Raw genomic sequence first — 13,781 nt, forward strand, 5'->3', positions numbered from 1 at the left:
GCTGTCAAATAATATACCGTGCATTCAATTAATATAATTCTATTCAACGAAATTCTATTGAAATGCAGTTTACCTTTGAAAAAATATTATCATGATGACTTATGAGCAATATTGTGCACATATTTTTGAATACGTTTAAATATAATAATGCAACTATATCTCTTTTAAATATTCCTAATTTTGTAAAAAAATTCAATATCTTATCAAAATATCATATCTGAACTTGTAACACTAATTTCCATTGGCGTTAAAATATTACGTAATAAGAAAATTAAAAAAAAACATGAACTACAAAAAAAAATCTGTGGCTCATAAATATAAGAAATAGAGTATGGGATTCAAAGTCAAGCCATAATAGTAACTGATACCAATTCGTGAGTTTAACGCACCGACCAAATACAAACTTTCAGAGTACCAAATTTGGGATTGATTGGCAATAAATATCAGTATTAATTCGAAATTGTTTAATAATTTTTTTTTTGAGGAGAAGGCTCAAAAAAAAAAGGGAGAGGTGGCCTTTGCCCAGCAGTGGGACACTTACAGGCTGTTACTGATTACTGTTTAATAATTAGTATATAATAAGTTTTGTTATATTATATGTAGGCAGACTTGCCAATAGGCCACACGATGTTCAGTAGTCACCACCGCCCATTGATATTGGCGATGTAAGAAATAATCACCATTCCTCACATCGCCAATGTGCCACCAAACTTGGAAACGAAAATGTTATGTGCCTGTAGTTACTTTGGCTCACTCACCTTTCATACTTAACTGAATATTGATGTTTAGCGTGAGAATATCTGATGCGTGGCTGATACCTCCCCAGACTTGCAGAATACCCTTCCACTTAGTGTGCCTAAGTTAGCTTACTGGTGGTAGGTCTTTGTGCGAGCTCGTCTGGATAGGTACCACCCACTCATCAGATATTCTACCGCAAAACAGCAGTACTTGGTATTGTTGTGTTCCGGTTTGAAGGGTGAGTGAGCCAGTGTAATTACAGGCACAAAGGATGTATATACATAACATCTTAGTTTCCAAGGCGCATTGGTGATGTAAGCGATGGTTAACATTTCTTACAATGCCAATGTCTATGGGCGTTGGTGACTACTTACCATCAGGTGGCCCATGTGCTCGTCCGCCTTCCTATTCTATATAAAAAAGCTATACTTTAAAACTTTAATTTTTTTTTTAAATGACGGTAATAAAAATTGTAGGTGTATTTTTTTCTTATATTGAATCGCACATGTAATTTAAGACTATAAGCTAGTATTTTCGTATTGTGTTTCTTTAATTCTAAATTCAAATTAGGTTATTCGTAATTTGATCAACATTTATACGGAATGGTGAGATGGGACAATAATGGCTTAACTATTATTGTTAGCCATTCGATCCTGCGCTTTCTGAGATTTTCGGTATTTGTCTAAAAGTCTCTAAGACACCAATACAGACTTTTATAATAGTGAAGAATCGAATGGTACGATAAATAGTTTTGTTGCTAAACTAACAAATTTGTATATTCTGCAAAAGTTAATTGAAATAACATAGAAATTCATGGACGTTTCTTTACGACCTTTTTCCTATAGCTATACCGGTTACGGTAGCGGTACGGTAGTAAACTTGGTGCTACGTTACAAAAGTTGTAACAATACTCCATTTAATGTGTACTAATATTTTAAATGCAAAAGTAACTCTGTCTGTCTGTTATGCCTTCACGGCTATACCGCTGAACTAATTCGGATGAAATTTGGTATGAAATATGCTTAAACCCAAAGAAGGATCCTCCTCCTCCTTTTTAGGCTCCTTTTTTACCAAAAGCGTCAGGTACCTTTCTCCCTAATTAGTCTTTTAAAAGTACTTTCCCTGCCTTAGAATTTCCTTTGCCGTATAAAAGAAGGATTGAACGGGATCAAGTAACATTATATAAAATACATTAGTATATATAGCGGAAATTATACCGCTCGCTACTTCATCCACATTTGAAGGCATGAGTCAAGTACCATATTTTTTCTGTACTCTGACAAAGTGTATGAACAATTTCATGATGATAGATTGAGTAGTTAGGACCTGAAAGAGAAACAACCAAACAATGACAGTTTCACATTTATAATATTAGTTAGGACTACACAATAACGTTGATTCGAATTATCTTCTCTCCAAAACCAACTTTAACTGTCTTAGAGTAAATTCTAGACATAAATATAATTACACTACAACATTAACCCGAATGAAACTCGCATGAAATATTTTCGTTGTTAGATTAAAGAATTAAATGTTTCACTTAAATCTCGCAAAATTCATCATTCATCTCATCTGTTAAAAATTAATAACATTTATAATAATTAATTATTTTTCATTGTATTCATATGTTTATACCGTTTAAAATATTTAATTTATAACGAGAAACGGTTTGGTTTATTTTAATATTATTATATTTTTTGAAGGTACCTGATTTTTTCAAAACATATAATTAATTAATTAATGACGTCAGATTTTAAGGAAAACTTGTTACGATTATTATTATTCGTCCATTATATACATTTTATTTTGTTAATAGAGTTATTTATATTAATAATACTTAAAAATATTACATTTACAGAATACAGAATTGTCTAAGGAAATAAATGTAATATAATGAATTTCTTTATCATATTTCGTATCTTAATCTTATATTAAAGCGAATTGCGATAAGAAAATTGTTATCTCTTGTCTAAATTGTATCTTTTGACTACTGCATTCTGATAAAATTATTTTAATTGTTTTTAGTTTTAGCATCTCTGTTTTTTCTTCTTAGTTTTATAAAAGAGAATAGTTCTATTCATAAATATTCATATAGAATAAGAACGAAATTAGAACTTTGAATTTCTGTAATATAAAACAGTACGTTGTGGTTCAAAAGACTTATCCGTAGTCAATAGCTTCACTCCACGGTTCTCTGATTCACAATGAAGCAATAGCTCCTACCAACAGTCCAACAAAGACATAACCAGGAACACTTTAATTATTGCAAGCGAGAACTGCTACTGATTACAACGTCGTCGTTATTCGAAGGCACTAAATAACATAGATATATAATATGGTTATCGTTTAAGTAATAAGGTTGGGTAAGAAGTTTCTGAGTGAAGAAATGGAAATTCTATTGGAAATTCTTATAGGAATTGTGAAAATGACACAGTGATATGTATTGTTTATCTTATTGATACAACAAAACAGTAAACCAACAAAACATTCCAATCGGTTGAAGAAAAAGTTTGTGTTGAAACGTGTCACTCGCGCGATAAGAGTCAAATGCGCCAGCCTAAATAACGCACCTTTTTTGTTAATATCAGAATGAAACGTTTAGGAGTTCAATATTGTTGTCTATAGACAAAAGAAAGAACGTCAGTTATAAATGCCGAACCGGTTGATATTAATGATAAGCGAAGGTTGTTTTGGGAAAATATCAAAGTGAGAAACAACACCATCTATCTTTGTACAAATTATGTAGAGAAGGCAATTAATTACGTTAGAAAAAATTTACTTGGTGGTAGAGATTTATTTGGCACCTCCACTATCATGTATTCTACCCCTTAAGAGTATTATTGATTTCTGCTTTTAAGGGTGGGTGAGCCAGTGAAACTGAAAGGTTAATGGCACATTGCCGATATAAGAGATACTTAATATTTCTTACAGTGACAATGTTTATGGGCGATGGCGACCACTACACATCAGATTTAAAATATAAAATAATATAAAAGTTTCAGCTAACATTTAAAAAAAACATGATTTCTAGTTGATTTTGGTTGCGACATTTTTTCCAGCCTGTGAGATTTCACAGGTTTTGGTTGGACGCCCCCTTTTCCTTATGGCACCAGAATATGGAATACAATATATTATAATTATATATCCTTAATAATCAAAAACTACACTAAAAACGCTAGAAGACCTGGGGTGGATTTTGATGAGAACTAAGTTTTAGTTTACGTTATTAGATTTTTGTAATATAAATTCCTAATAGCCAATTGATCCTGTTGAATTTGAAATAATAATTATTTATATATAATAATACTTTAAATGTTCAGATGTTGTAATGCTGAAATTGAGTATTGAGCGTCAAGTCGATCGTTTGGGGTAATGTATAAAATTGATCTTTCAACAGATTCGTTAAAAATGTGCACTTTTACAAAGTTTTCTGATTAGCTTTTTTATTTGATTACTTAAACATTTAATGCTTATAAACGACACTATCTGTGGACGTAAATGTATATATTTATATTGTCATACATTATACCCCCAAATCTATTTAAAAATTTCTACGTGAGCTCTATTTATAATAATCAACATAATTTAATAATTTTTTAAGTGTTATTATCTATTCATTGTTACAAATATATATATATATATATATATATATATATATATATATATATATATATATATATATATATATATATATATACACATATATATAACTTTATAAAACAATTTAACTTATTGAATCTACTCTTATAGCACCGTAAACCGTAAACCACCTAAACAAACAAACCAAAAACAATTTCCGTATTTTCCCTGTGCGCGTAACCCTGATTTATCAATCAAAATATAAAAGGTTAAAAGATTATATCCTTTCAATTTAGTTCTTAGTCCTCAATTAACTTGAACGCAGTTATAGTTTTCTTAAAAGTATAAGTTCAGAATTATTTCCGAATTTGGTATAGGTAGGTAAATATTAGAAAAAATTATAAATATAACGATTACTATATTATTATGAAATTATTGGTTATAACATATATGTATGTACTAACAATAGATTCATTTTGGAGAACTTATTTGTTTGTTTTATATTACCATATAACCATAATATTACCTTTATAATTATTTACCTGTGTAATAAATAAAAATAGCATTTTGCATACGTCAAATCGTACAAAATGTTATAAGATATGCAGAAGAAACCTAGAATATACCATTTAAAATTTTTTTTAGTTTAAATAGCAAGAATGGCTTATAATTATAAATGCAAAATAAAAGATAATATTGATTTAAAGCTGCATAGATATTTAAAATAGGTACCAAATGTAAATGTAGCTACAAATAGACGAGCCAACAGATATATCTTAACTTGACCTTCTGCCTCCAACACTGCTGTGTTATTTTGAACTCTGCAACCGAAACCCAATTTACCTAATTCTGAGTTTTTGAATGTAGTGATTAAAATTCGAGAAATCAGAATTAATTGAAACATATTGATTTCAATCATATTTTTACGAGCCAGGTCGGTTGGTGTGGTTGGTAGATATTTGCCTTTCAGGCCGAAGCTTGTGTTCCCACCCAGGACAGACATTTGTGTGCATGAACATGTATGTTTGTCCTGAATGTGGGTGTAATTATCTATATAAGTATGTATTTACAAAAAGAAAATTAGTATATGTAGTATATCAGTTTCTGGTTTCCATAGTACAAGCTCTGCTTAATTTGGGATCAGATGGCCGTATGTGAATAATGTCCCAGGATATTATTATTATTATTTTTAAAACATTTTATCCTAACTAATATTACAAAAGCGAAAATAAGTAATCTTTGATGCCCTTTCTAAATGCCGCGTCCATGATGATCGATTGAAAACTTAAAAGCGTAACAAATAAAACAACTCACTTTCGAATTTGTAACAGTTGTTAGGATATCAAATAATTATATTAAATATTTTATTGCTTTATATGGTTTCAGGTGCAATATTTAATAATTCATTTTAAAAGAAAAAAATATGAAATTATTCTCCTATTAATGGAAGATATTAATTTGAAACTTTTATTAAAACAAGACTGTATGCTTACTCCATCGATCCAATCACAATAAGGCAAGACTCAAATATAATTTGTGAATCTTTTTTTTTTTAAATACTTCTGCGAGTGGAGACATATTACGGAGAAGTCATATGCCCTGACAACAGCTTTAAAGCTAAAACTAACATTGGGACGAAAATTCGTGATATATACACTCTAAAATGTGTGAAAACGTGATGAACATTTCCTCAATAGAGTGAATAACAGTCAAGGCGAAGTTTTATTATAGATTAAGATTGTTTTTCACCTAGAATCATATTATTTCTATATATGTATATAAACCTAATATATATAAATATATTAATATGTAAATTTAACTATATATATTCAACTAATCTAGGTTGGAGATGTCAGGTTAGTTATGTATGGTACTCTTATCTGTACCTCTGACAACAATGCAAAATTTCACGACGATTGCTTGAGTAGTTAAGACGTGAAAGCGTAACAAACAAATAAACTAACTTACTTTCGTATATATAAAACTTTATATATTTATAGTACTTTATATATTTCGATGACAATTTTGGTGGTGATGATGGTTTAATTAGACGATAAAACGCGTAAGTAGTTAATTCGAAAATTTAGTGTGAATGTCAAAACGATCTCTTTGATTTTATCTCGAAATTCGGAGGACGCGGGATCATCTCATACGTCAATTGTCAATAATGACTTTACATTGTAAAATACATTTATTATGATAATTAATTTTTCGTGTCCGTTATTCGATAGCTATTTTGTTTTTCCGTAAATGAATAATTTAAGAGATTTTATATTGGTTTAAATGTATTAAACTAAATATGTTATATAAGAGACATGATTTCAATGGATCGTTATAAATCCTAAATATAGAAGTTAGAAAGATATAGAAAGAAAGAATAGAATAAAATAGTTTTCGGGTTTTAGCCCATGTATTTCATATATTTATGTTTATTGTGTATATGGGTATACTTATGTATAATATTACGTTTTACCAATATGACATATGTTCCTTTTAAATATAATTCGGTAAGACTGGTTCATTCACACTTCACACATACACAACACAACGATATAAAGTATTGATGTTTAACAGTAGAACTAATGAGGGGGTTGTAACCATGCAGACCGGTGAAATAATATATCATTTTAATACTAACATAATATATTCAGAGATAAAGTATACAAACATTATGTACTTATAGAAGTATTACTTCTCAGATGAAAATTAAAATTCAGCAGATTCAATGTAATCTTAATTCATTTAAGTATTTCCTTATACAATTATAGCGCTGATACACTTCAAAATTTGCTAGACTATTTTATTTCTTCACATCAAACTTGAATTGCATTTTAATATTTTATCAATATATTTCAATGCTACACATAAATGGAAGTCAAGACTATTAAATTTGTTATGACATAATATGTATCGGTACATTCATCTTGCTCGTTTACCTATGTGTGTATGTGCATTTTAATTTAAATCAGCGACGCTTCAAGCGCTAAACATTATCATTTACAAACTTTATTACACACAACATTCCTAACTCGAGTTCCTATCCTACGCGCAACTTCTCGGATTATACCCACCTAAATTATAGAAAATCTTTCTTAGATTTTATAAATGTGTTTATACGTAATACTATCTGAAAGCATATACAAATACATCCTATACCGTTCCAACAGATAAACAGACTAAGGCTTAGTGAGCAAAAGCCATACCAATCATATTCAAATAACACACTTAAGATGACCACACTTAAAGGTATGGCGACATCTAATTTCAAGCGATAAACAATATCTTGTCTGATACATTAAGACCGCGAGGACAAATTTACTTTAGGATGAGTAGAACACGACCTTCATATCGTTCCAAATGAATGACTCACATCGCAGGCTTTAAAATAAAAAAAAAATGAAATTATTTTCAAAACTAACGTTACGATCACGCGCCTCATCGAAGGATTTGTATTTTCAAGATTTATTTAAAAAAACGTGAAGCAGTGTGGTCAGTGCTATTATTTATAATATTAAATATTAACGGATGTGAATCATACTCACAGAATACTTGACGTGAGAAACGGGTGCGATTTTTCGATCGTAAAGTTAGGTCAAATAACAGTTCACGTTCGGGATTAGAATAACAAAATGAGCGTTGAGTCTGCTCTCTTAGAGCGAGGACGCGCGACTGAAGTGTGATCGAGACACGAGGCTCGCGGGGTGATAACCGCTGATAAGCAACGCGTCATCACCTATACACAACTGGCGGCTAAAATGTTTATTTTATCATCGAAACCAGCTACTTAATTTTTTTCAACAGTCACTGATGACGATCCTTTTCGAAGTAAAGTGAACTCTCTCAGAGCGAACTATTGAATTAATAAATAACATAACATCAAAAACTGTCATCTGTACATAGTTGGAGTAGGTAATTTGTATACTTATGCAATATAAATCAACAAAGTATATATACAATATGTGTTTAGCTATATACGACAAGCGCACCCGAATGAATAATAATTAATAATAAAGAAAACAAATTTTAACGAATACTATAATATATTTGTATTATATAAAAAAAACATATCGATTTCGTTAAATTATAATAATATAACAAAAAATAAAAAAATACTATGAAATAAATTCCCGAGGTAGATAGTTCGATATTGCTACTTGCAGCATATTAATCATTATTCAGACAACTCTGAACAAGGTAACGACTTATATTAATAACCACAGTTTTGCTTATTTAACCATTTCTGTTACTAACTGTTAACAGAAATGACAACCTGTCATTATATCTTTCACATATTTGATATAATGTGTAAACAGTGGAGAAGGCATTGAATATATTTAATCTTGCCGTATACGTATTCAGATTTAAATTACTAATATTTTTAAGTGACATACGAGTAAAATTTTAGCTAAACTATTTTCAAAATAATATAATCCATTGACTTTAACAATAACATGAATAACATTTACGCTTATCAAAGTATGAAACTTGCATTTATATTATATTTCAGTATGATTTATATTAAAACAAAGGATAAACACGTTAATGGTATTAAAATCGTAACACGGAACGGAAAAATAAACTACGCGTGTTCAATTCTCTGAGACAGAAAGAAGATAGAAACTCTTAAACAGAAATAAAATAAAATAGAAAGAATTTATTTTTCATATTTATTCCTATTATTTACATAGAATATCATACATCACAAAACTTTTTTGAGATTGAGATTAAATAAAACTCTAAAATCTCTACAGAAAATATGTATATTATAGCTTTATTTTAAATAAGTCTCAATAAAATTAGAAGCACTGTTAGCTTACCTAAAATAAAAATAAATGTCTATACTATTATTAAAAAAGGAGAGTTTTTTATTCAGGGGAATAACAAGCCCTCGTTTAAATATTTTTGTGATTTTTTTTTTTTCGGTGGAAGGTATGGTATAAAACACTACGCTAAGGAGTCAGGCAATAACCTTATTTTTCAAGCTATCTGGTTGAGAAGTTTGTTGAGAAAACCTACTCACCGTGACGAGTATCAAACAGACATATTGTATTATTTTTATTAAAATTTTATTTGTGGACACCGCGGTTTCAACGGCAAACTGCGGTGTACGCTACTCCTAGTTAAGAATTAAAAATAACTACTAAAAAAGATAAAGTACTTAAAAATACATCATCTTTATTAAGGTTTCCTAGACTGAAAGTTGAGAAGAAACCTAATATTCCTAAAAACACTTTGAAATCATCATTAGCAAATAAAGCATGCAAATCCCATTAAAGTCTTTGGCTGCAACTTGTCGAAAGAAATGAGAAATTCATCCAGAAGCCTGACATAATATATATAATTTAATAATAAAGATTTATTGAAATCGAAATAAATTTTAGATCAGATACTAGTTACAGAACCCCCACATCGCTATTGCTGTTTTATTACGGAGCTGTTCGAATGCACGAGAGTGAACCGATATTTACGGAACATTGAGTTCGGTCCCTATACGAGCCACTGCGAATAAAAGGAACGGGCGCTCAATAAAATCAGGCTTGTCTTTATTCGAACCGATGCAGTGATGCAAAACGACTACTAGCTACTTGGATTTTAAGGTGCTAATATGATTGACTACATACAAACCTAATAAAATATTGGATTTATTTCGATCACCTAAAAATTAATTTGTCACTTTTTTGCATCCAATGATACAATCAAACGACAATTCTATCTGAACGTGATAAGTTACTGATAAATTAATATCCTACAGTGTGTATATATAATTATGATACATACATTTTTTTTATTGAGCAGTAAAATTTATATATATATACGTAATTTTGTGGATTTCGATTTTTATATTTACAAAATAATCAATATCGATGATACGATATTTTATTTTCATTAAGTAACAAATACAAACAAAAGAGAGTTTGTTTTGACCGAGCACTTCAACAGTAACAGTAACAGCCTGTTAATGTCCCACTGCTGGGCTAAGGCCTCCTCTCCCTTTTGAGGAGAAGGTTTGGAGCTTATTCCATCTCGCTGCTCCAATGCGGGTTGGTAGAATACACATGTGGCATAATTTCAATGAAATTAGACACATGCAGGTTTCCTCACGATGTTTTCCTTCGCCGTCAAGCACGAGATGAATTAAACACAAATTAAGCACATGAAAATTCAGTGGTGCTTGCCCGGGTTTGAACCCACGATCATCGGTTAAGATTCACGCGTTCTAACCACTAGGCCATCTCGGCTTTTTTTAGCACTTCAAGCAATTTTCTAATTCTTAAAAATCCAAATTCAGTTATTTTTTACATTGCACTTTGATGACCTTAACGCACGCTTCTCGACCTTATATATATAAGTGAATATAGTGAAATTGTAGTGTATAAGCAGTAATTTTGATTTGCATTATAATATGAACATAATAATAATTTTGAGGAAATGGGCGAATGTTACTGAATGTCGCATCATTTTCTTCGTTAAATTTACGATATGATAACACATTACAATAAATAAATCCGTTTAAATAAAATTGAAATCAGCTGCCAGGCTATTATCTCAATTGGATAAAGCTTAAATCATCCAAATCGGTCTAGGTTTTAGAATAATCAGTTACATAATAATGTAATTTATATAATACTAATTTCAATAAACGTAATAAAATAAATACAAAAAAATATTAAGTTCAATCGTTCATTAGGATAATATTTATAAAGAAGATATAAATTCAAAAGTAAAAAAAAGAAAGAAGTGATTTATAATCACAATTTTTTGACATTTTGATTTTTTTATTCAATAACAGTCGCAGTGTTATTGATAAATATTATTTGTGCGAGTATTATTATTAAAAATGCCGCGAATCAGAAGATCTAATATTTCACAACAAACAAGTAATGTAATTTAATTTGAGGTTTGGATGCCGAAAACCTCTGCCTTTCGTTACAAATTATAATAATAATAAGCATCTTCTAGGCAAGCGCGCTCCACCTTAGACTGTATCATCACTTACCATCAAGTATGATAACAGTAAAGCGCTGGCCTATATATATAAAAAAAATCGACTTCACTAAATTGCACAAATTCAACATTGCAAAGTGTCTTGAATGTTTTAGAAAGAAGGAGCGAATATGGAACAATTGTCGACCACGAACTCGTTTCCTTACACTTTTGTTGTGATAGTTCGACCGTTACCATCGGGTGATCGACACCGATACAGTGGATAACCATAATTGCCAGTGTTGATCTCCGCTGTAAATTTTCGTGGATAAAGTTTTTAACACTTGCCATGATGACCATGCACGGTGGTTGGGGGTTGATGCCGCCACAGGTCCATAAATCATATTCGCAATTACAACATTATGTAAGTCTGGATTGGTTTCTGGATCAAGAGTCTCGGCACATTAGAATCGGCACGTACGGCAAGCCTTGTTTTTGCTATTCGATTCAATACATCCAGCATCGAGTATCCCCAAAGATACGTCGCTTAACAATGTAGTTCATCAGCGATCGGTTTTTTTGCTTGAAAACACGTGCGGTGTTGTTATACCTATCAATTGACGCTTGTCCGGGAAGCAACATTTCAACAATTTCTATTCTTTTCGGATTACACGTAAATGTAATGAATAGATGTGGTGGACCGTAATGATGAACATATTCTTGCAAAATTAGCTGCATCTTTTGCTAATTGCAGCGCGCAAATGGATGCACTCCTCCAAACGCAGTTCTGCTTGATTCCACCGAATGAACGTTAGGCGCTTCGTTTAGATTTTAAAGTACATGTCCAAGAGATATTACTGAAGCAATCGACGAAATCGCAGCAAATAGTCGTCAGCATTTTGACGAATCATCAAGCAATATTCGTAATAATTCATCGAGCTAACCTTCCTGGTAGTTTCCTCAACTGAAATGAAAACAGTAAAATTATTGTCAGAAAAGGTGAACAGAACCGTGCGATCATTAAATCCCCGAAGGTCACTTTTAGCTTATTTAAAAAAGGGTTAAAATAAATGATTTAATATTGGTTGCCAGCCCTTTGCCCAATACTCTCCAAACAAACAGCCTAATCTCTTAGTCGACTCTGACGACTTCGTGGGAAATTAGCAGAGGTTATTTTTTTTTGGGCAACATAAAACAACTCTTGTGTTTGAGAAGCACGATTTCGGGCCATATTAACGCGGCGCCGTTTTCGTGCAATTTCTCGGATTAGATTTCTCTTTAGTGGATTGATTTGCAATGTTACGAAACCTTGCATTACGGCTTTGTGGGAAAGATTCGATCTTCTAGTCACAGCTTTTTTAATAATAATACTCGCACAATAAGATTTATTAATAACATTCGCACAAAACAAACAAATCTACAAATAACCTTTTTATGCTTTTTTTAAAAAAATTGCGATTTTAAAGCACAAATCGACTGTTGTTGTCATTCTTTCTTAATATTTTTTTAACATTTCGATTCGAGTATTTTCTTTGTATTTGGATATCTTTTCAGTTTTTTTTTTTTTCGTTTTTACGTGAATTTCTCTGATATTTATTCTGCTATTCGGGGTGGAGACGAATACAACAAATCTCCTTCTCGGTGGAATCTACATTACAAACCGGTGGTACATTTAATTCAGTACTTAAACAATTATACACCAAATAATTTTAAGTTGGTTAAAAATGTTGCAAAGATGTGTAACAAGATTCGTCTTACCTTATCCTTCAGTAATTTAAGACGCGTTGACATTGCTCCACCCGTTTTTTCTAATTGAATATATATTAACCTAATACAATATACTGTATTGTGAGATATGCATTTGAATCTAGAAAAAGTAAGAAAGAAAAAGTGGTACGTCGAACTTTTAATGAACACTGGCTTTACCCCGCCTCCATCTGCGTCAAATTATTTTTTACCGTATATCCTGTAATCTTTATGTATATATTATCCTAATTTAGATCCCAGGCTACTACTAAGTTAATTTTTACTACAATTATTTCAGTTGCTTAGCCGTGACGAGGTATCGAACAGGTAGACAAAGTTACTTTCACATTTATGATATTAGCCTGATAATTTTTTACGAGTTTAAAAACACTGCAACAAAGTTTGTACTTAGTAATGTGACAGAAAATTGTATTTTGCTGCATGGACTGTTCTGTTCTATAGATCATATGACTTTTGAACGACTTAACCGATTAAAAAATTTACACAATATATCATTTTCGATACTCTCTGCGGATAGAGAAAAAGTATTAACAAAGAAATAGACGAAATCGACCGAACTTCACAATAAATAACAAAAATACACAAAATTAGAGGCACGTTAATGGAGTATTAAATTAAATACTGTCAATTATTCATCATAATTTTGCATACTACAACCATGTATAATTCTCATAATATAGGGGTGAAACCGCGTTACACATTTAGTAAAAACTATTTAGCAAAAAATCAGTGCCTAATTAATAAATTCAATAGCAAAATGTTAAAACAAACTT

Source organism: Nymphalis io, chromosome Z (assembly GCF_905147045.1).
Source record: "Nymphalis io chromosome Z, ilAglIoxx1.1, whole genome shotgun sequence".
Lineage (NCBI taxonomy): Eukaryota > Metazoa > Arthropoda > Insecta > Lepidoptera > Nymphalidae > Nymphalis > Nymphalis io.